General features: G+C 45.8%; 2 non-coding genes across 2 annotated transcripts; both read left to right on the top strand.

The window, feature by feature from the left end:
• The first annotated feature begins 1,524 nt into the window (after nt 1–1,524).
• On the top strand, nt 1,525–1,675 carry LOC119979147. Its single transcript, XR_005463653.1, has one exon. It is a non-coding gene; the product is annotated as a U12 minor spliceosomal RNA (small nuclear RNA).
• Nucleotides 1,676–21,226: 19,551 nt separating this feature from the next.
• trnad-guc lies at nt 21,227–21,297 on the top strand. Its single transcript has one exon. It is a non-coding gene; the product is annotated as a tRNA-Asp (tRNA).
• Nucleotides 21,298–21,566: the final 269 nt, after the last annotated feature.

The raw sequence follows: 21,566 nt of genomic DNA, 5'->3' as shown, positions 1-21,566 counted from the left end.
CTTAAATATAACTTCCTGAGCTATCCCCCGAGTACCCAACGCAGGACTACTTGCATGGCAAACAGTGGAAGCAGCATGCGAGACAGCGCTGAGCAATGTGACAACCAAAGGATCAGATTTATCTCTGCAGTCCTGCCACATCTAGCCACGAATGGTGATAAACAATTAAACAATTAGCAGGAGGAGCAGACTCCACAAATATCCCCATCCTCAATGATGCGGTGGTCCAGCACTTCAGTGCTAAAAGCAAGGCTGAAGCATTTGCAACCATCTTCAGCCGGAGGTGCTGAGTGGATAATCCTGCTGAGCTCATCAACAATACAGATATCAGTCTTGAGCCATTTGGATTCACTTCACATGATATCAAGAAATGGCTGAAGCCATTGGACACTGCAAACTACTGGATATTATGTCCCCAGACAACATTCTAGCAACAGTACTGAAGAGCTCCTCTGTCAAACTATTCAGTACAGCTGCAACTCTGACATCTACCTAGCAATGTGAAAAATGGTAGTCATGATGTGGAGATGCCAGCATTGGACTGGGGTGGGCACAATAAGAAGTCTTACAACACCAGGTGAAGGAGCCACGCTCTGAAAGCTAGTGATTCCAACTAAACCTGTTGTATTTTAACCCAATGTTGTAAGACTTCTTAATGTGAAAAATTGCCCAGGTATGTCCCACCCACAAAAAGCAGGACAAATTCAACCTGACTAATTACTGTCCCATCAGGCTACTCCTGATTACCAGCAAAGTGGTGGATGGGATGGATTTCCAGCATCCACAGTGTTCCGTATTCATACCATACTCAAGTCTGGAATGTGAAAGGGCATTCACCTCTCGTTTATCTAGATACAGCCACAACAGCACACACAAGACTTTTCCAATATCAACCTGGCAGTATTGTCACTGCACTTATCACAGAAGATAAAAAAGGTCCAACACCACCATCTCAGGGTAATTAGGAATGTTAGCAATGCTGCTTGCCAGCATCAACCAGCACTTGAGAATTTTTATTATAAACAGCAAGAAATATTAGATTAGTCTGACATTCAATAATGGATAGCATGCAGATTAGCATAGAGGCATTTAAAATATTTATAATTCAGCATATTTTAATCGCAATTATTGAAGTATTAGGACTGGTTTAGCACAGTGGGCTCAACAGCTGGCTTGTAATGCAGAACTAGGCCAGCAGCGCGGGCTCAATTCCCGTACCGGCCTCCCCGAACAGGCGCCGGAAAGTGGCAACTTGGGGCTTTTCACAGTAACTTCATTGAAGCCTACTTGTGACAATAAGTGATTGTTATTATGTATTGTTACTAAAAGCAACCTTAATTCTGTAATTATCCTGTATTTTTAGTCCTTAATGTGTTTATCTTAATTGCTACTGATTGGCTAGAATAACAGTCTCAGAAGCAATTCACTTTTACCTTTGATAGAAGATGGATCAAATACTGAAAAAGATTTTCTGATGCTTCTTTGAACTTTTCCTAACATTACCTTTTCAAAAAAGCTCATCCAATGCCTTAAACTAATGAGTAAGGAAAATAACAGTCCGGGGTGACGCACGGGTCCTCGCCGCCTTGTGCGAGAGGAATTGTTGAGCGGGTAAAGGTCGCCCTGTAGGTCACCCGCCTACTTTGTGGGATGACGCAGCGCAGTGATCTGCCCAGCCTGTCTCTCAATCAGGTTCGCCCCCCCAAAGAAAAAGCTCATCCAGTCTTCTCACACAACAACATATTTATTGTAGTCAATGAGGAGTCCTTAAAGGTAAGTCAAATGTAGTTGATTGATTGATGTATTGTCACATGTACTGAAGTACAGTGAAAAGTATTTTTTCTGCTGCCAAGTGAACATACACAGTACGTACATAGTGGACAAAAAGAATAATCAACAAAGTACATTGACAAATAGTACTTGGCTACAGTGCGCAACAAGGGCCAAACAAAACAAATACATGAGCAAGAGCTGCATAGGGCGTCGTAGGAAATACAGCAAAAAGGCATCACTCCAAGTCTTGGCTAGGACCACCCTGAGATGCCGGTTCCCTCTTGGGCCGGCTTTAATCTCGGGGAATTAATGAGCCCCCCTGTTGGGCCTTCCTCCCTCAGCGCGGCTCATATTCCAAGAGCCCGACAGTGAGATTGACCGCATCATTCCCATGGGCCCAGTAGGATTGTAACAATTTTCTAACCTCCCATCCCACCTGAAGAAGTAACATTTTCAAAGCTCTGGTTTGATTCTCTCATTAGCCACAGCTCCCGCATCACGGTGAATTGGAGAGCGGAGCATACACTGGCCCAACTCCATGGTCCATTATTTGGATTTCACTTTTTTTTATTATTTGGGAAGGCACAACCTCTAAAGTAGAAATAACCCAACATAAAATATTTTTGCATATGTGAGGGTGGTTGTAACCCAGGTCTATGCATTGTCAGGAGCAGTCTGTAGCAGGTCCTAGAGGGAGAGAAAAGCAATTGTGTGAAAGTGGGTTGACAGGAAGAGGGAGGTGGGGACAGTGATCAGGAAATGTGTGGCAGCAATAGGGATAGGAACAGGGGATTGCCCAGCAGCAGTCAGTGGTACTGGAATGAAAACTCTGGCTCCTGTTGACTGCACGCTCAAATATGAATATTTTACAAAATGTACCTATTTTGTAGCACCTGGCAGTGGTCCATTTACGATCAGGACAAGATTTCACTAACTACAGCCAGCACAATGTCAGTTGTGTTTAGGGGAAATCAGTTTGGTAAAGGCGACATCAAGAAATCTATGGATGGTTGAGAAAGAAAGAGATGGCATTGGTGAATAGGATTAAGGGCGAATGGAAGGGGGAGGTGGGGATCAAGCTAAGACGGGAGATATGAAGTGAGGTACTGCGTCGGGTCAACGCAATCACCTCGTGCGCAAGGATGATTCTTATTCAATTTAAGGTGGTGCACAGGTTACATATGACAAGGACATAGAGGAGTAGATTTTTCTCAGGGGTGGAAGATCGCTGTGAGAAGTGTGGGAGAGGGCCGGTGAACCACTCTCATATTTTCTGGGGGGTGTGGTAAATTGGAGAGGTTCTGGGGGGGTGCGGTGTTTAAGGTTTTGTCAGAGATACTGGGTTTGGGGTCATGGCATGCGATATTTGGGGTGTAGGAAATGCCGGAGCTGCAGGGGCAGGGAAGGGGGCCGATGTGGTGACCTTCGCCTCCTTGATAGCCTGGCGGACGATACTGTTGAACTGACGATCAGCAATGCCAGCAGAGGTGGTGGCATGGATGGGGACATAGAGGAATTTCTCAGCTTGGAGAAGATTAAGTTTGCCCCAAGGAGGTCAGAAGACAGGTTCTGCGTGAGATGGTATCCGTTCTTATCCATGCTCAAGGAGTTGTTTGTCAGCCGGGAGGAGGGGGGAGGGGAATTAAAATGGGAAAAATTTGTACAAACTGTGGATTTTGATGGTATGTGTGAATGTTCTCTCCAAATATGATCGGTTTGATTTTGGAATGAAATACATGTTTTCAAAAAGGGGACATCAAATAGGGTTTACATCTCATATTTACTTATGCAAAGAGCCTAATATCTATTTTAGGTGGAGGTTCCAAACATCTCTAAAAGCAAATTGGTGAACTTGTAACAAGATGGATATTGCATGGGAGATAAAGGGTTAACAATTTCATGTAAATGCTTCTTACCACCAGATGGTGATCAAGAGCAGTCACATATATATCACGTGATGACCATTGATTCCAGGAGAAGATGTTTAGATTTGAGAGAGAGTAGTTGTGCACTTGAGAGTTCTGTAATGAGAGTTATAGCATAGTTTATTTTAGCAACCTTGTGCTTAGGAATATGTTCAAATCTAGTTTAAGTAGTATTAATAAATCAGTTTTGTTAATTTACTTAGCTGATGTTCTTAGTTAAACACGATGCATTCAAGACATTCAGACAAAGAAAACAGAGAACATCACAGAACTGAACAATTCTGACCCAAAATGTTGCAATGTGCGTGCTGCCCACCTTATTGGATTTGTTTGTGGCCATTTAATTGCCAAACCATTTTTAGTAAGGTTTATTTGAGCCGGATAAGATAACTGCGATTGTCCCCTGGGCCAAAGGCTTCTTTAATCTCAAACTTCTCCACATAAGTTTGTTTTCCTCAGCAAAGCTCTCACTTTCACGTTTTGCTGTTTCATCTGATCAAATGGATGACTTCTCCACATCGGCATCTCGAACGAGGTTCCCGATCTGGCGGAGAATCGAGCATTGGGCTAAAAACAGGATCGACGCCGAGGGCCAATCCCATTCCGATGCTCCCCCACCAAGGGTGACAGCGAGCCACATGCCACACGCTGGCTGGAGGATACAAACGGGTTATTTTCACCCATTTTCATCTGATTAACAGTCTGAAAGCCTGATTCTCCAGGCCTCAGGGTGAGGATTGGTGCAGGTATTTTCAAGTGTGGCCCTGATGTGTTGGACTCCTGTGTTGAGTCAAGGGGTAAGTGCATCACGTAGGTGCTCCCAAAGGTCCCACCTTCCACAATGCAAATCCTGTCCCACCAACCCCCCAGCTCACTTCATCAGCCACCCCCGATCAGACCCCCAACAGGGACCCCCATCAGACCCCCTCCATCAGACCCCCATCAGACACCCCATCACATCCCTCCATCAGACTCCCAACAGCGATTTTCCCATCAGACCCCAACAGAGACCCATCATCAGGCCCCCATCAGATACCCCATCAGAAACCCCCATCAGTCACCCCCATCAGAACCCCATCGAACTCTCCTCTATTTCCCATTAGAAACCACTGCCTATAAGCTGAAGAAAAGTCGAGGCAGTAGGTTGAAAAATCATTGCATTTTCACTTCCCTGTCCCTAACATCTGCTGCCTCAGAATGTTCAAAACAGCAGCTGTTCCCAGTGCCAGAGGCTTCCTTGAAAACCCAATACACATCAAAGATCTTGAAATCCCTTGACAACCTTTGAAATCGAGATCTTCCATTCAATTTCACTCAGCAATACATTATATTAGCTAGTGATAGACAGTTTTATTTCTCCAGAGACAGCTGCTTGGTAGATTGTTTATTGATCTTTTCATTCATGCTTGAATTCAGCTCCATTCCCTTGCTCTGATGCTTATAAACACTGTTGCTATGATTGACAGGACCTCAGCACATCAAAAGCAGCTAAGTGCTTTGACTTCCTCTTTTTCACAGCAGGAAGCACTTAGCTGCCTTTGATGTGGTGAGTAATAAAACTGTCAATCATAGCAACATTGTGGTTAGCATCAAAGCAGGGTAATTCCAAAAGGATCACACTAGTTCCCCTTCATGCATAAATGTGGAAGGGGTGCGAATCAGTCCTGGGAGCCCCTCCTCGCACCAGGAGCGACTCTACTCTGATGGAAGCACTTAGTCTTCAGAATGGAGAATCCAGCTCAGAATCTTTAATATCATTTCCATCTTTTTTTTTAACCCCCCAATTTCTTACCCTGCTGAAGGCACTGACTTAAGTTCCTCAGGCACTGGTTATAACCCAATCTCTCACTCAAGTAAACCCTCTTCATCTGTGGACAGAGCCAATGAGCGTTGCTGAGATAACTCTTCCTTTCGTTTGAAGGCATTCTCTCATAATATATGCATTCTTTTGTAAGAATAACTTGTTATTACTAGAAATGATTGCACCTCAGCCAAAATTAGTTTCATCGTGCACATTTTTGATTTTGCAGAATAGAACATAGAACATACAGTGCAGAAGGAAGCCATTTGAGTCTGCACCGACCCACGTAAGCCCTCACTTCCACCCTATCCCGTAACCCAATAACCTCTCCTAATCTTTGTGGACACTAAGGACAATTTAGCATGGCCAATCCACCTAACCTGCACGTCTTTGGACTGTGGGATGAAACCGGACCGGAGGAAACCCACACAGACATGGGGAGAACGTGCAGACTCCGCACAGACAGTGACCCAGTGCGAAATCAAACCTGGGTCCCTGGCGCTATGAAGCCATAGTGCTAGCCACTTATGCTACCTTGCAGCCCACCTGTGTAAAGGAAAGACATTTTAGGAATGTTAAGGATTTATTGTCAAATTGACTAGAAGAAGCATATTGTGAATGGCGTGTCTCGATTTGCTTTCCTGTAAATGCCATTTGCCAAGATAAGTTTGAATGAAAATATTACTTATCATAAAAGCAACAGCACAGAAGACATCAAGAAGCTATTATCAATGGTCTCAGGGTGAATTTAAGTAAGATTCCCACAACACAGGCTTGTAACCATAGGAAGGAAGTAGTAGGTGTTGTAATCCTGTAGGTTCAGAGTTTGCAAAGGTGAGAAGCTACAGGAAAATACATTGAGCTTACATATGACACAATGACAATCACCAGCAGATAACATTGCGACTTAAATTTAGAGCAGGTATGACCTTTGTTTTGACTTCTCATCTGTCTTTTACCTCTCCCTTACTGAAGTACATCAGCCTTTTGCAAAGTGTTTTGACTATTGTTGCAGTGTTTGCAATTATCAGTAAGCGACAAAGCCACACACAGACGGAGTATTAGATGGTTCCTTTACCATATTGCACATGAACATGCAAAACAATTTCAGTGGGCAACACACTTGAATAAGTCACTTTGAACAGGCCACACACACTCTGGAAAAACTATGAGAGAGCACATGCTCCCCGATGCTTGAACCTGGGCAGGCCTTTTCCGTGCACTAGCTGTAGCCCGTTTGCACTCAGTGACACACAATGTGAAATTCCTATCTCTATTCTACTCTCTAGAGGATGTGCAGTGCCCGTATCTAATGCTGGTGGCTGCAAATGTGAGAGCGAGTGACGGTACTTGATAATAATAATCTTTATTGTCACAAGTTGGCTTACAGTAATACTACAATGAAGTTACTGTGAAAATCCCCTAGTCGCCACATTCCGGCACATTCGGCTACACAGAGGTAGAATTCAGAATGTCCAAATTACCTAACAGCACTTCTTTTAGGACTTGTGGGAGGAAACTGGAGCACCCGGAAGAAACCCACGCAGACACAGGGAGAATGTGCAGAATCCCCACAGTGACCCCAGCTGGGAATCAAACCTGGGACCCGGGTGCTGTGAAGCAACAGTGCTAACCATTGTGCGACCTTGCCGCCCATCATTATCATTCTCCTGCTCCTCTTGGATAGATGCTCCCATACACAGCCTGTACATTTCTTGGGAAGCGGAAAGGAATAAAGTGGTGGGATTGCATTGGGAGAGCCGGGGAAAGCTAGAGGTTCATCCCTACATAATTTGCAGTTTATATATCAGAAGGGGTTATGGGATAAGGGGAAACGGGTGGCACGGTGGCACAGTTGTTAACACTGCCGCCTCACAGCACCAGCGACCTGGGTTCAATTCCAGCCTTGGGTGACTGTGTGGCGTTTGTACGTTCTCACTGTGACTGCATGGGTTTCCACCGGCTGTCTGGTTTCCTCCCACAGTTCAAAGATGTTCAGGTTCGCTAGATTAGTCATGATAACTTTCCCCTTAGCGTTCAAAGATGTGCAGGTTAGGTCGGGTCATGGGTGTAGGATGGGGGAGTGGGCCAAGTGGTATGTTCTAAGTGGTATGTGAGAAAGTGGATGAAGTACTATTCCCTCTTATGCTTTGAGTTCCACCACTGAACCTCTCAAATGATAATCAGCACTGCCTGCCTCATGGGGCGGAGAACTTACAGACCTGCCTGAACCCACTAGTTTGGTGTTGATGTCTATGGTTGTGCGCCATCTTATCCGGCAGGCTCTCCTTGCATTGTCATCTCTGCTGAATTTTTGAAAGAAATAAAGTTTGAGAAAAATAAAATAAAATAAATGACCACCTCAGCCCATCCCAAAGTATTTTAACAGCCAATCAAGTATTTTTGAACTACAGTCATTGTGTTGTAATGTTAAAAACACAAATGGAAACCATATAAAATGGGGCTCTCAGGTTTGCTTCACTATTTGCAAATCCTTGGCTTCATATTTTCTACTACAGCAGCAAAAATAAACCTTCGCAAGAGATCTTGAAATCTAAAGGAACTTCCAGCATAAAACATGAAAGGGAAGGATACAGCAAACTGAAAGGTGGAAAACATATCAACAAAGAGCTAACAAGTTCCCATCATCAATTCAGAAATGAGTTATTCTGGTTTGAATAGAGTAACCATTGGCCGTGGCCATTTTTTAAGCAGTGGATTAGGTTGATAAATCTCAGCTCGCTTTTAAAGTGGGAATATGGGCTTTTAGTCTCAGGCACTGATCTCACTTGTTTTATTTTATGTCCATTTAAATTTTTCTGTGCTAGCTATTTACAAAATTCTTCAGCAACAGTCAAATCAGAACCCATGCAGAGTAAATTTATATTCCATTGGCTAAAATTATGTATGCAGTGACTAATACTTTAAAGGTTACATTTTAAACTCAAACTTAATGTTCAACTGTGCCTGATTCATTTTTTGTGGCTCACTGCGTCAAAGCACGGTTGTGGATAAACAAGAAGATTTTTCCATTTTGTAACAGCGAGCACTGATTTAATCACCCATTGCTGAAGAGTGAAACATCACCAAAGCGTTACAGACTGCCTTGCAGCCATGATAGCTGGCAACATCAAACAGGTATGCTTTTTTTAACCAAAGGAATTGTTAATAAATGTTTTCTAAACTGGTTTCATCCATTATTGTGAATAGTTTTTCTGATCCTCGTTAATAATTTCCTCGCAATAAGCATCTTTAATCTTCTCCTTGGTTCCCTATTGGTGTACATGCGAGTAGGTATGTTCATTTGTGTTAGTTTATGACTGTGGGAAATGACAGAATAACATCAAAACTGTTGAAAGAGCAGGTATTGCTGGTTTGATTTTCTGATTTTAATTTATTGTCTGCGTAAGCAACTTTTACAAATTGTGGTGAAATCTATTGTAGATGATTTGTGAAATGCGTAAAACTCGTAGCTCTTCTTTTAAATGGAAGATTTTGGGAAGAATTCCCCATAGCCCGACGCTGAAATTGGGATCTGCAATCGGGCAAAGAATGGCTTCCGATGCCGGAATTGGGGCAAGCGCGGTTTGATGCCGGTTCGCAATGCTCCGCCCTCTCCAAATCACCGTTATCAGAACGAGCGCCACGCACAGTCGCAAGTCCGTTGGCACGTCATCAGCCGGCTCACCCGCAATTCTCCATCCCCGATGGGCCCAGTTCCCAACGGCGTGGACCACGTGTGGTCCCAGCAGTCGGGAACCTAGCGTGACGGCTGCAGACAGTGTCCAGCGCTGCCACACTTGGGGCTGGGATCTGTGCCGCAAGGCCGCCGGGGGGGGGCTTCTGCTAGGGCTGGGCTCGTGGAGGGAGGTGCAGGGGTTAGGGGCTGTGGGGTTAGGGTTCCAGAACAGCCGCCGCCATGTTTTCCAGCGCGACTGGTGCAGTTTATTAGCCCTGCGCATGCGCGGTCTGGGACCCGGTGATTCTTCGCACGATCCATAAGTACCGGACTCGGTGAGGGGTCCGCACCAATTTTCCTGTCGTGAAACACCTGCAGATCCTCAGTTGGCACCAGCACTTAGCCTCAGGAATGGAGAATTCCGCCCTGCGAGTTTGGATACAGTAATTTATCATACAACAGTGAGACTGGGCAGAGGGAAGTGGAAAAACACTGAAATTGGAGAAATAGTTTTGCTAAGTGATAGACTGGACAGACATGCCTGTTAAGTAACAGTCATTCTGGACAGATCGATTTGATAAACAACAGTCATAATGGACACAAAGGGCTGGTAAATAACTGTCATATTCGAAAGATGGTTTGATAAATAACAGACAGTCTGAACAGATATGTATGGAAAATAACAGATAGTCTAGGCAGACAGGTCTGGTAAATAAATGTTTGCTGGTCAGAGAGGCCTGGTAAATAACAGCCAATCTGGTCAGAGAGGTTTGATAAATAACAGCCAAACTGCTATTTACCAGATGCTTCTCTCCAATTTGTCTGCTATTTTTCAAACCCGTCTGTTCAGAATGACAGTTACCTATCAGACCTCCCTGTCCAGTTTGCCTGTTATCTGCCTCGTGCCTCTGTATTATTGCTATTTACCAGATGCTTCTGCCAAAACATATAGGGGCAGCTGGTATATAACTGAGACGAGACATCTGGTCAATATTCATAGAGGAGTGGGAGGAATCTGTTTAATGTCAGAGATGAGGGTGAAATCTGATAAATTACAGTGCAATTATCTGATGGACTGTTTAAGAGATCTGATAAAGCTCTGAGAGTTTGAGGGTAGATAAGTTAAATTTTCTGGCAACAGTCAACACATATTCATAGAAAAGTGTATTTCCATAAAAAACTTTTTAAAAAATTATCAATCAAGTTACTGTGAAAAGCACCTAGTCGCCACATTCCAGCGTCTGTTCGGGTACATATCTCCTATGATCGGGCGGCACGGTGGCACAGTGCTTAGCACTGCTGCTTTACAGTGCCAGGGACTCGGGTTCAATTCCAGCCTTGGGTAACTGTCTGTGTGGAGCTTGCACTTTCTCCCCGTCTCTGCGTGGGCTTCCTCCAGAGGCTCCAGTTTCCTCCCACAGCCCAAATATGTGCAGGTTAGGTGGATTGACCAAGCCAAATTGCCCCTTAGTGCCCAGGGATGTGAAGGTTAGGTTAAGGAGTTATAGGAATGGGCGGAAAAGTGGGCTTGGGTGCAGTGCTCCTTCAGAGGGTCGGTGCAGACTCAATGGGCTGAATGACCTCCTTCTGCACTGTAGGGATTCTACGATTCTATAATATGAAACTTGTAACTTCAGTGTGACATGACTAAAAGTCCTGATGCCCCCAGCTGACAAGGAGGGGCATCCTCCCCCCACACCACGCATGCGTGAGGGTCACACGACCCAAGCCACCCCAACCCTATTTCAGTCACCCCTTCAGTCTCTTCACCCTGACACTGCCAATCGTGCAATGCTCCCTGGCATCTCACCACATCAAAGGAACAAAGTGGTTTGACGTCCTCCTTTCTCACACCAGAAAGCACTTAACTGCCTTTGATGTGGCCAGGAGCTGTCAATCATAGCAAGAGTGTTTATACACATCAAAGCAGGGTACTTGAAATGCGACTGAACTATGTAACTATCAATCACAGTCTAATGAGGTTTTTGCACTGTGAAGTTGAATGGATCCTCAACATTTCAAAGGCTGTCAGGGGATTTGAAGTTTTTTCAAATGTTGTGGCTTTCTAGGAAGCCTCTGACACTTATAACAGCTGCTGTATTAAAAGGCTGTTGTCTGGGGGTGGAGGCAGATGTTAGGAAAGGGAAAGTGTTTCTGCATTGATTCTTCACTGGACTGCCTGGACTGCTCTTCAGCTGTCAGGCAGAGCAGTTTGCAGTGAGGAGGCCACATCAGGATTACAAACCTCAGATCAGGAGGATGCTGTTGAGCGGAGGGCTGTCTGAGGTCACCAATTCAAGAGACATCTTCAGGTTGCCCTGGGTTGGAAGGAGCAGAACAAGTATGGAACCCCCAATCCGGTGGGCCCCGGGGTCAATCCCTCACTCACAGCCCGAGCCTACCCAAACACCAGGGCCTTTGGTGGAGCCCTTCTGTAGCTTGGCAATGGCAGAGGGGCACATTATCGGTGCTCTGACTCTCTTGACCCGCCTCGGACTCCACTACACCAGCGCTGCATTGACCAACCTCGCACCAAAGCTCACTCTGTGGATTTCCCGCTGTGGGGAATGGAACAGCACGCGGGGAGGGAGAATCAGGATTCCAGCCTTTTAATTGAATGCTTATGCATGCTCATCATGAATTAGAATTTTCCTGCTGGCGCAGGGAGGGGAGAATGGCAATGGGCAACCACAGTGATCCTGTTTTTTAAGCGTCGCTCCATTCTCTGCCTGATTGTGGTTCCCAATCGCAGTGGTGAAGAAATGGAGAAACCCTGCATTAGTCATTTTTGGGGAAAATTGAACCCAATGAATCTAATGATTACAACATAAGCCAATTAAGAGCAATCTCCATCTCATTAATGAGCTCCACATCCTATATAATTGCCTCCCGGGATCTAAACAGCTCTCCAGTGGGAACTCACGCGAGAGCCCTTTCGCACACCTATTTAAAAATGGGAATCTAGCACAATGGCTGCCGTGGGGGTTGGTGAAGGTGAGTAGCCATTTTCGATTGTGGATAAGATGGTGGGATCACTTCAGCTCCCTCTGACTGTGAGCAGCCTCCAGCTGCACAGCTGAAGGCTATTACTAATTGGGAATTGTCATTGTTCGTTATATGAGCACTTCACAGCTCTCATGAATTCTCGTGAGTACACGTGTCATGTCTTAGACATGTTCATTGCCTAGCATTCCAGCAAACTGTGAGGCCTGGGCATGTTTCCTGAACAATAGGAGCCTCAGCACCACACAGGCAGCAGCCAACAATCAAGCACCCAAGAACTGGACTTGGGATATCCCTGCAACCAGAGGATGATTGTGTGGGTCCGGGGAGGATATCTGAGCTCAGTCTTCCTAATGTTCCCGGCAAGGGTCTGGGGTCCGGGGTCCAAGGGCCCCTGCAGTAGCTGGGGAGACCCATCAGGCTGGGGAGAGGCGAGGGCCAGTGACAGCACAAGGTGTCCAGGCATCGTTTGGCTTTCAAGGAGATCTCGGACAGCATGTACCGCTGGAGGCTCCATCTCAACAAGGAGATGGTGCGGCACCAGTGCCATGTCCTTGCAGACTTGGCACACATGAAGGAGGAGGATATCCGCTTCTGGTGGCCGTGGAGGTCACCACAGTCCTGAAAATTTATGCCACCGGTTCATTCTAGGGCTCGAGTGGGGACCTGTGCAGCATATCACAACCTGCAGCCCACTAGTGCATCTGTGAAGCCACAGTTGCCCTATATGCATGAGCATCAGACGATAGAAATGTTGAGCTGGACCAAGCCCATCAGGATGCCCGGGCTGTAGGATTCTCCGCCATCGCTGATATATACCCGGGAGTAATTGATGGCATGCATGTTGCCCTGCGTGCACCGAGGCAACAGGGAACACCCTTCATTAACAGGAAGGAGTTCCACTCCATGAATGTACAACTCGTGTGCGACCACCACCTCTAGATCATGCACATCTGGGCACTCATCCCAGGGAGTGTGCACGACAGCTGCATCCTGGCACACTTGGAGGTCCCTGGTGTCTTCGAGGACCATCCCAAGATGACGGGTTAGGTCTTTGGGGATGAGGGGTACCCACTGAGGTCCTGGCTGATGTGCCAGTACAGAGGCCAGAGTCAGAGGTGGAGACCGGTTGATGAGGCACCCATTCTGTAATTGAGCAGTGCATCGGATTGCTCAAAATGCATTTCCAGTGCCTGGACTGCTCTGGTAGTACCCTCCAGAGAGTCTCCCCGCTTTGTGGTAGTCTGCTGTGCTCTCTACAACCTGGCACAGCAGCGGGGCGATGTGCTGGAGGAGAGGGATAAGGAGGGGCCGGACCAGGAGGGGCTGGAGGATGAGAACAAAGAACAAAGAACAAAGAAAAGTACAGCACAGGAACAGGCCCTTCATCCCTCCAAGCCAGTGCCAGCCATGCTGCCTGTCTAAACTAAATTCTTCTACACTTCCTGGGTCCGTGTCCCTCTATTCCCATCCTATTCACGAGATCTGGGAGGACCCACAGGAGCAGTCGTGGGAAGGGCGGGTGGCAGTGGCGTGGGTCCGACATATCCAGTGGGCCAGGGAGGCTCTCATCCGCGCTTGCTTCTCATAGGCTGGGGCTTTATCAGTCATCTCAGTGCCTATTCCTCTGGAATAGTTGCATTAACATCACATAAGTATCAGACAGTGACCATTTACTGCAAGTCTAATCACTTCTCCTGGTTAGGGTTAGGATTAGGGATTGGGTTAGGGTTAGAGTTAGGGATTGGGTTAGGGTTAGGGTTAGAGTTAGGGTTAGGGATTGTTGAATCCCCTACCATCAAAATCCTCTGGTCTACCATTGATTAGACATTTAACTGGACCAGCCACATGTTGCAGAAGTAGAGAGAGGCTGGGTATTCTATGACGAATGACTAACCACCTCCTGACCGCTCAAAAACATTCCATTATCTACACGGCATAGCTCGCCGCTTACCTTGATAAGGGAAACTCCAACAGCGCTCACAATGCTCAGTACCAATGAGGATAAAGCAAACAGTTTGATCACCACCCCATCCACCATCATAAGCATTCCCTCCCTCCACTCACAGCACACAATGGTTTCAGTGTGTACCCACCTATGAATAGTAACTTATGAAAGGCTTCTTCAACAGTATCTCGCAGATCAGTGAGCTCTACCATCTGCGAGGGCAAGGGTGGCAGGTGCATTGGAACATTACGACAGCACCATGCCTCTCCAAGTCACACATTAACTCGACTTTGAATTATATCAGCGATTCCTGCTGGATCAACATCCAGGAACTCGCTACCTAATAGGAATGTGAGCGTGCATTCATCGCCCGGGCTGCATTGGTTGAAGAAGGGATATCAACACTATCATCTCACTGACAATTAGTGATGGGGAATAAACACTGGCCTCACTTGGCAACATCCATCCATGAATGAATAAAGAATAATGTTTGATTTTCGTAAAACACCTCAGGAATCTATGCTTAAAAGAGTAGTTTCACTTATTCATATATAGAGAGAAAAATGAGCAAGGTTTCAGAAGGAAATCCAGTTAAAAGAGGGCACAGAAAGCAATGAAATCTTGAGTATGATCTGTGGGTCCTTCGTCGAGTGACCTGCATCTTGCTGAAGTCATGGCTGTCTAAATTGCACCTGTTTAGAAGCTTGTGTTTATTTCCATGCGTGCATAAATATGCATTTTTAGCCAGTTCTTTAGCCTTTCATCTCTAACTGGGATACAACACATCCGCAGAGGAATAATTTTCTAATGCAAAGGAAATGATCTTAAACTCTCTTTGAAGTTATAAACCGGAATTAATAATTAGCTTTATAAATCCGGCAAGCTCTAACCATGGTAAACAGATATTGAAGTCACCAATATAATGAATGCCATTGATGGCAGTATAAAACTGCTTTTGAAATATTATCCTCAGATCAGGAGCAAGCTTTGATTAAGATTTTCATGATCTGAGTGTGTGGAGCAGGAATGTTCTCTTAAGATGTGTTGAGCAGTTGCAATAGGTACAGAATGCCACCTTTTCACAGGAGAGGTCACTTGTGCAAACTAAACAAAATAATTTCCTGCAGTACTTGCAGAACAGAGCTGCTACTCTTCTAGTGCCCAATCTCCCCACCCACACATCTTCCTGCATTGCCAGCTGAAGCACAAACAAACACACTATCTGGTCCACAATCTTCCTCTATTTTTGATGTCAGTGTTTCTATTGATCTGAAATAGACAAGAAATCTTCAAAACGGAAATGAATAAGCAGCCAGGCTTTGATTAATGTCTTGCAAGTTTTTTTTTGTCTATTTGATAAATTTTTAAAACTCTTAACCCAGCCCAAAGTTTAAGACTCGGGATCAACTTTGACATTCAGCAATAGTCTAAAGTAGTGAATCAACGACCTGTTTTACATCTCCCCTTTATTTCCAATGATTTCATTTCGAAACCCACAAGTGTTACTGAACCATGGAATGTATTTTTCAAAAATGTGATCAAAAAAATCAAGGCTAGAATTAATTGGTCATCTCTAGATACCGTTTAAAGGTGGTGGTGATTTGCCTTCCTGAGGTGCTACAATCCTTTCTGTGAGGGAACCTGAGTACTGTTCAATAAGGTGCGATGATGACGGAATGGCGATATGAGTCAGGATTCTTTACGAGGTGGTGGGGTACTTAGAGTCAGTAGGATTTTGGGCACCTGCTGACCTTAATTCTAGGTTTCAGAGGTGCTGTTTAAGAAGCCTTGTTGAGTTACTACACTATCATTAAGTTTACAATGCAGTCACGGTGCCTAGTAATGGATGTTTATGGTGGTTTTTCAGCATTTGCTAGCTGAAATATCATTTGTGTTGACATTTTCGATTCTGACATTTTACTTGTCTGCAACAATACACAAAAAACTGTTTGTTTTTTCACTTATGAATATGTGTTTTGTGCTTATTAATGTGAGACATTTTAGGAATAGGAAATAGAACAATCTGCATCCCAGGTCAGCAAAGTGAAGGAAGGTGTTGGCGATAGTGCTCTCAAGCTGCATTTACTCATCAATAACCTTCTCACAGATGCTCAGTTTGGGTTCCGATGGGGCCCCTCAGCTCCTGATCTCATTACAGCCATGGCTTAAACATAGAAGTGGAGTTGCCGGCGTTGGACTGGGGTGAGCACAATAAGAAGTCTTGCAACACCAAGTTAAAGTCCAACAGGTTTGTTTCAAACACTAGCTTTCGGAGCACTGCTCCTTCCTCAGGTGAATGAGGAAGGAGCAGTACTCCGAAAGCTAGTGTTTGAAACAAACCTGTTGGACTTTAACCTGGTGTTGTAAGACTTCTTACTGTATTAAACATAGAAAAAAGAGCTGAACTCAAGAAGTGAGGTGAGAATGATTGTCCTTGATATAAAGGCCACACTGGACCGAATGTGGCACCAAGGAGCCCTAGCAAAATGGGAATCAGGGGAAAACTCTCCACTGGTTGGAATCATACCTGGCACAAAGGAAGATGCTTATGGCTGTTGAAGGTCAATCAAATCAGCCCTGGGACATCGCTGCAGGAGGTCCTCACAATAGTGCCCTCGGCCCAACTATCTTCAGCTGCTTCATCAATGACCTCCCCTCCATCATAAGGTCAGAAGTGGGGATGTTCATGGATGATTGCACAATGTTCAGCACCATTCACGACTCTTCAGATACCGAAGCAGTCTGTGTCTATGTGCAGCAAGACTTCGGGTGGGATTCCGTGCACCACCCCCCCCCCCCCCCCCCCCCCCCCCCCCCCCACCCCACAGCATGTTTTCTGGCAGCAAAGACAGATCGCCATAGGCCGCCGACAAGATTTACCTGTCCCGCCAAAGTCTACAGCGCTTTACGTGGTTTGCCCGTTCTGCCACTGGGAAATCCACCACAGTGGGTCACCATCGGCAGGACTGAAAGATTTCACTGGCAAGGGCCGGAAAAAGGCACACTGAGACAATATTCAGGCTGGAGTTGATAAGTAGCAAATAAAATTTGCGCCACAGAAGTATCAGGCAATCGCCATCTCCACAAGAGAGAATCTAACCATTGCCCCTTGACATTTAATGGCATTGCCATCACTGAATCAGTCTCTATCAATATCCTGGGAGTTACCATTGACCAGAAACTGAAACAGCCAGATAAATACTGTGGCTACAAGAGGTCAGAGACTGGGAACTCTGCACCAATTAAATCACCTCCTGACTTTCTGTTGTCTGGTGTTACACGAGGGAGATATTAGGAAATTGGGTCCAGAAATGAGATCATAGATGTAGCAGACAATTTAGGGCTTAAACCGACTGGGGAAAAAAAATACTGCTAGCACATAGTCACAAGGATAAGCTCTCACCTGGTCGACTTACATTGTCCCAGTCAGACTTTTTAAACTTACCAGTGACACAGTCTAACCCATTAGAATTAGCTTGAATCCAGTTAAAAATGAAATGATTGGAAATGCAGCAAAAACTGAGAGAACTGGAGGGCGCAAATGGAGCCAAAGAAAAAGAGAGGGTTTTTCAAAGGGAAATGGAAAGGAATAAAATTGAAATGGAAAGGGTCAGATCAGCACAGGAAGAGGCAGCGAGATTGGCCATGGCAGAAGCAAAGGAAAGAGAGAGAGTGTTTGAACTTCAGAAACTGGCACTGCTAGGTGAGCAAGAACGTCAAAGGATGAAGTTGAAGACAGGAGCTGAGGAATTTAAAAATTCACTTCCCGCAGTAGTGAGAACTCACATGGAAGAGCAGAGAGTTAAAACGGCTAGACAGGCCGCAGAAATGGCTGATGATTTTGAATTGATTCATAAAGCAAAATTTTGTGTTCGAGGTCAATTTAAATCTGCGAAGGATAGGCACTGGGGACATGAGAAGCACACAGGGGGTCCATGCACAGGAGATGTAGGGCAGCATGGTAGCAGTAGGGCAGCACGGTAGCATTGTGGATAGCACAATCGCTTCACAGCTCCAGGGTCCCAGGTTCGATTCCGGCTTGGGTCACTGTCTGTGCGGAGTCTATACATCCTCCCCGTGTGTGCGTGGGTTTCCTCCGGGTGCTCCGGTTTCCTCCCACAGTCCAAAGATGTGCAGGTTAGGTGGATTGGCCACGCTAAAATTGCCCTTAGTGTCCAAAATTGCCCTTAGGAAAAAAAAAAAATAATCTTTAAAATATTTTCTTTGGGGCAGCACGGTAGCATGGTGGTTAGCATAAATGCTTCACAGCTCCAGGGTCCCAGGTTCAATTCCCGGCTGGGTCACTGTCTGTGCGGAGTCTGCACGTCCTCCCCGTGTGTGCGTGGGTTTCCTCCGGGTGCTCCGGTTTCCTCCCACAGGCCAAAGATGTGCGGGTTAGGTGGATTGGCCATGCTAAATTGCCCGTAGTGTCCTAAAAAGTAAGGTTAAGGGGTGGGGGGTTGTTGGGTTACGGGTATAGGGTGGATACGTGTGTTTGAGTAGGGTGATCATGGCTCGGCACAACATCGAGGGCCGAAGGGCCTGTTCTGTGCTGTACTGTTCTATCTAGATGTAGTTGGAGATGTTTAAGGACCATGGCAGTGGGTGTCCTCCCATTCCATGTGGCACCAGCTCTTGCAGACAGTTGGGTTGGACGACCCCCTTGGTTGCCCTATGTCAGGACTTGCTTATGGCAAGTTTGGCATGAATGGGACTCCAAACAGTGGCACTGATCTTTAACTCTTCGGATTACATTGGCACAGTTGACTAGTCAATGAAGGGTGGGGTATAATTTCAGGAAAATGACTGCCTCTTATGGCAGCTGAAGCACAGCTGATTAGAGTGAAGCCTGTAATTAGCATGACAAGTGCATACCGAGAGGTCACCTCCAATCTCCCAGTTGACAGCCCAACATACTAATTCCTGACAGTCAAACTTCCCAGACAAGTGGAATTGAAATTTCCTACAGCTTAATCCCTTTCTCCTCATATTATTGCCAGAGTGTGGGGTTCTACTGATACTACAGTTGTGCTTCCCCAAGTGAGAGGGTTTTCATTCTTCATGAGGCAGCGATTCAAACCTATTCCTGAGTCCCCCACACTGCCTTTGCAGCCTGGCATCTCATGGTACCCAACAAATGAGTTTTCACGGATTCAATTGTGTGATTCACACTATTCCACCAGAGGGCGGGGGTGGAGGGGGGGTGGGGGGGGGGGGGGGGTGGGGGGGTAAAAATTGCTCATCCTAATCATGCAGAGGGAATCGTATTTTGTGATTGTCTCTTGATTCTGAGCCCCCACCATTTTGCACACTGACAGCTAGTGTGAGGCAGCAGTGCTAACAACTGTGCCACCGTGCCGCCCTACAGGGGCAGTTTGTCAGTTAATGTAAAGGGCTTCATGTAATTTATTTTATCCGACAATTTTGTACAATGCTATTGTTGCTTATTCTACCAATTTTTCAGATATTAGGATGTGAATGTTTTGACTGCTGGAATATAAATTGTTAGTTGCCTTTCAAAATTACGTTGAAAGCACTGTTATCTCAGTTCTGGACATTTTTAGTTTAAAATTTATGTAAGGTTTTAGAAAGAGTTGAATGCACTCTGGTTTATGCCAGTTTCATGAAGTTAAGTGAAATATGAGGAAGTTGCTCTTGTGGTCGCAACCCATACTTCTAGTTGCACAAGATTGTCAAAGAACCTGATCGCCCATGCGTAAATTGTGAAAATCGGTTGGGGCATTTGTGCAGATAATCTCTCCGAGATCTGAAGGTGTTCCTGCTAATAAAAAACATTTAGCTGATGAAACTTGCAGTGGGGGAAACCATCAGAGAAAATAAATGAGATTTTAAAACTTGAAATGTTTGTGTTTTCAATTGATGCTGTTGTCAGAAAGTTTGGCATCTATTGGATTTAATATAAAACTTATTGGTGAATTTAAAACTGGTCATTCAAAGGAACAGAGAGATGATAGGGTATAGTATAGAAGGACACAGACTTGTAATGTTAGTAACAAAAATAAAATATGGTCTGTATGAATTAGAGAATTTCCGAATTTTGCAAAATATCACAATTACATCTGAACACAATCCACTTTCATAACACAACGGCAATTCCTCACAAGAGTGCAAACATACTGCAAATATGAATCCTTATATTTCTAATTCCTCTGATACATACCAGCTAATACTGTCAATCAAAAACGATTTTTCTTTCACGATTGAAGTCTTTACTTTCTGTCACTATTAAACAAATTTTGGTACCTCGTGCTTATTTTGTTGATCAACTGCATACTCTGTCCACCAGTTCAGTCTGGATAATGCTGACAGTTTCAGTGAATGGGCTTCCTGAAAAGCAAACCACACACTTCTCCAGTTATTAAAAGCAATTTATTGTCTTCAACAGCCGTGAATGAAATTTAGGTGCTATTAGTGCTGTGGGTTCTTATATATTATTATTATTATTCCCAGAACTGAGGGGCGGGATTCTCCCGTACCCGGTGGGGCGGGTGGGGGGAGGGGGGGTTCACCTATGCGTCGGCCATCGAGGAGGCTGACACGGCCGGCGGGTAGGAAAAGAGTGCCCCCACGGCACAGGCCCGCCTGCGGATCGGTGGGCTCCAGTCGCGGTCCAGGCCACCATGGGGGCATCCCCGGGGCCAGCTCGCCCCGCGCCCCTCCCAGGACCCCGGAGCCCGCCCATGCCGCCAGGTCCCGCCGGTAAGGGACCTAGTCTAATTTACACCGGCGGGACTTGCCAAGAACGGGCGGGACTTTGACCCATCACGGGTTGGAGAATCGTCGGGGGGGGGGGGGGCTGTGAGCGGCTGCCAACCGGCGCGGCGCGATTCCCGCCCCTGCTGAATCTCCGGTGCCGGAGAATTCGGCAGCCAGCAGGGGCGGAATTCACGCCGACCCCTGCCGATTCTCCGACCCAGCGGAGGGTCGGAGAATCCCAGTACTTTGATCCTGATTGTCCTTCAAGTTCGGGACTTGATCTCACATCTTGATGTTCACTATTGGTGGGGTGGGGAATTCGGGAGTTTAAAGCACATCAATTGCATATCATACATCATGGTGGTTCTAACCTGTCATTTGCATTGGTGGTTCTGTGGTAGAGCTCTTGACTGTCACGCAAGAGGCCTGGGTTTGATTCCCGGCCAATGCAAGGCAACCACTTTGTGGGTTGGCTAGCTCAGTTTGTTGGTTGGATGGTTCGTGTTGTAGAACAATACCAACAGTGCAGGATTGAATCCCACACACTGACTGATGTTATCCATGAAGGCCCCACCTTCTCAATCTTGCCCTCCGGCTGAGGTGTTGTGACCCTCAGGTTAAATCAGCTCTCTCTCAAAAGGGGACAGCAGCCTACGGTCCTCGGGGACTATGGCAACTTTAATTTAATCATAGTTTAAGTCATTTGAAATCTCAGAGAAT

Source organism: Scyliorhinus canicula, chromosome 15 (genome assembly GCF_902713615.1).
Source record: "Scyliorhinus canicula chromosome 15, sScyCan1.1, whole genome shotgun sequence".
Lineage (NCBI taxonomy): Eukaryota > Metazoa > Chordata > Chondrichthyes > Carcharhiniformes > Scyliorhinidae > Scyliorhinus > Scyliorhinus canicula.
This window is presented reverse-complemented; position numbering and strand designations above follow the sequence as displayed.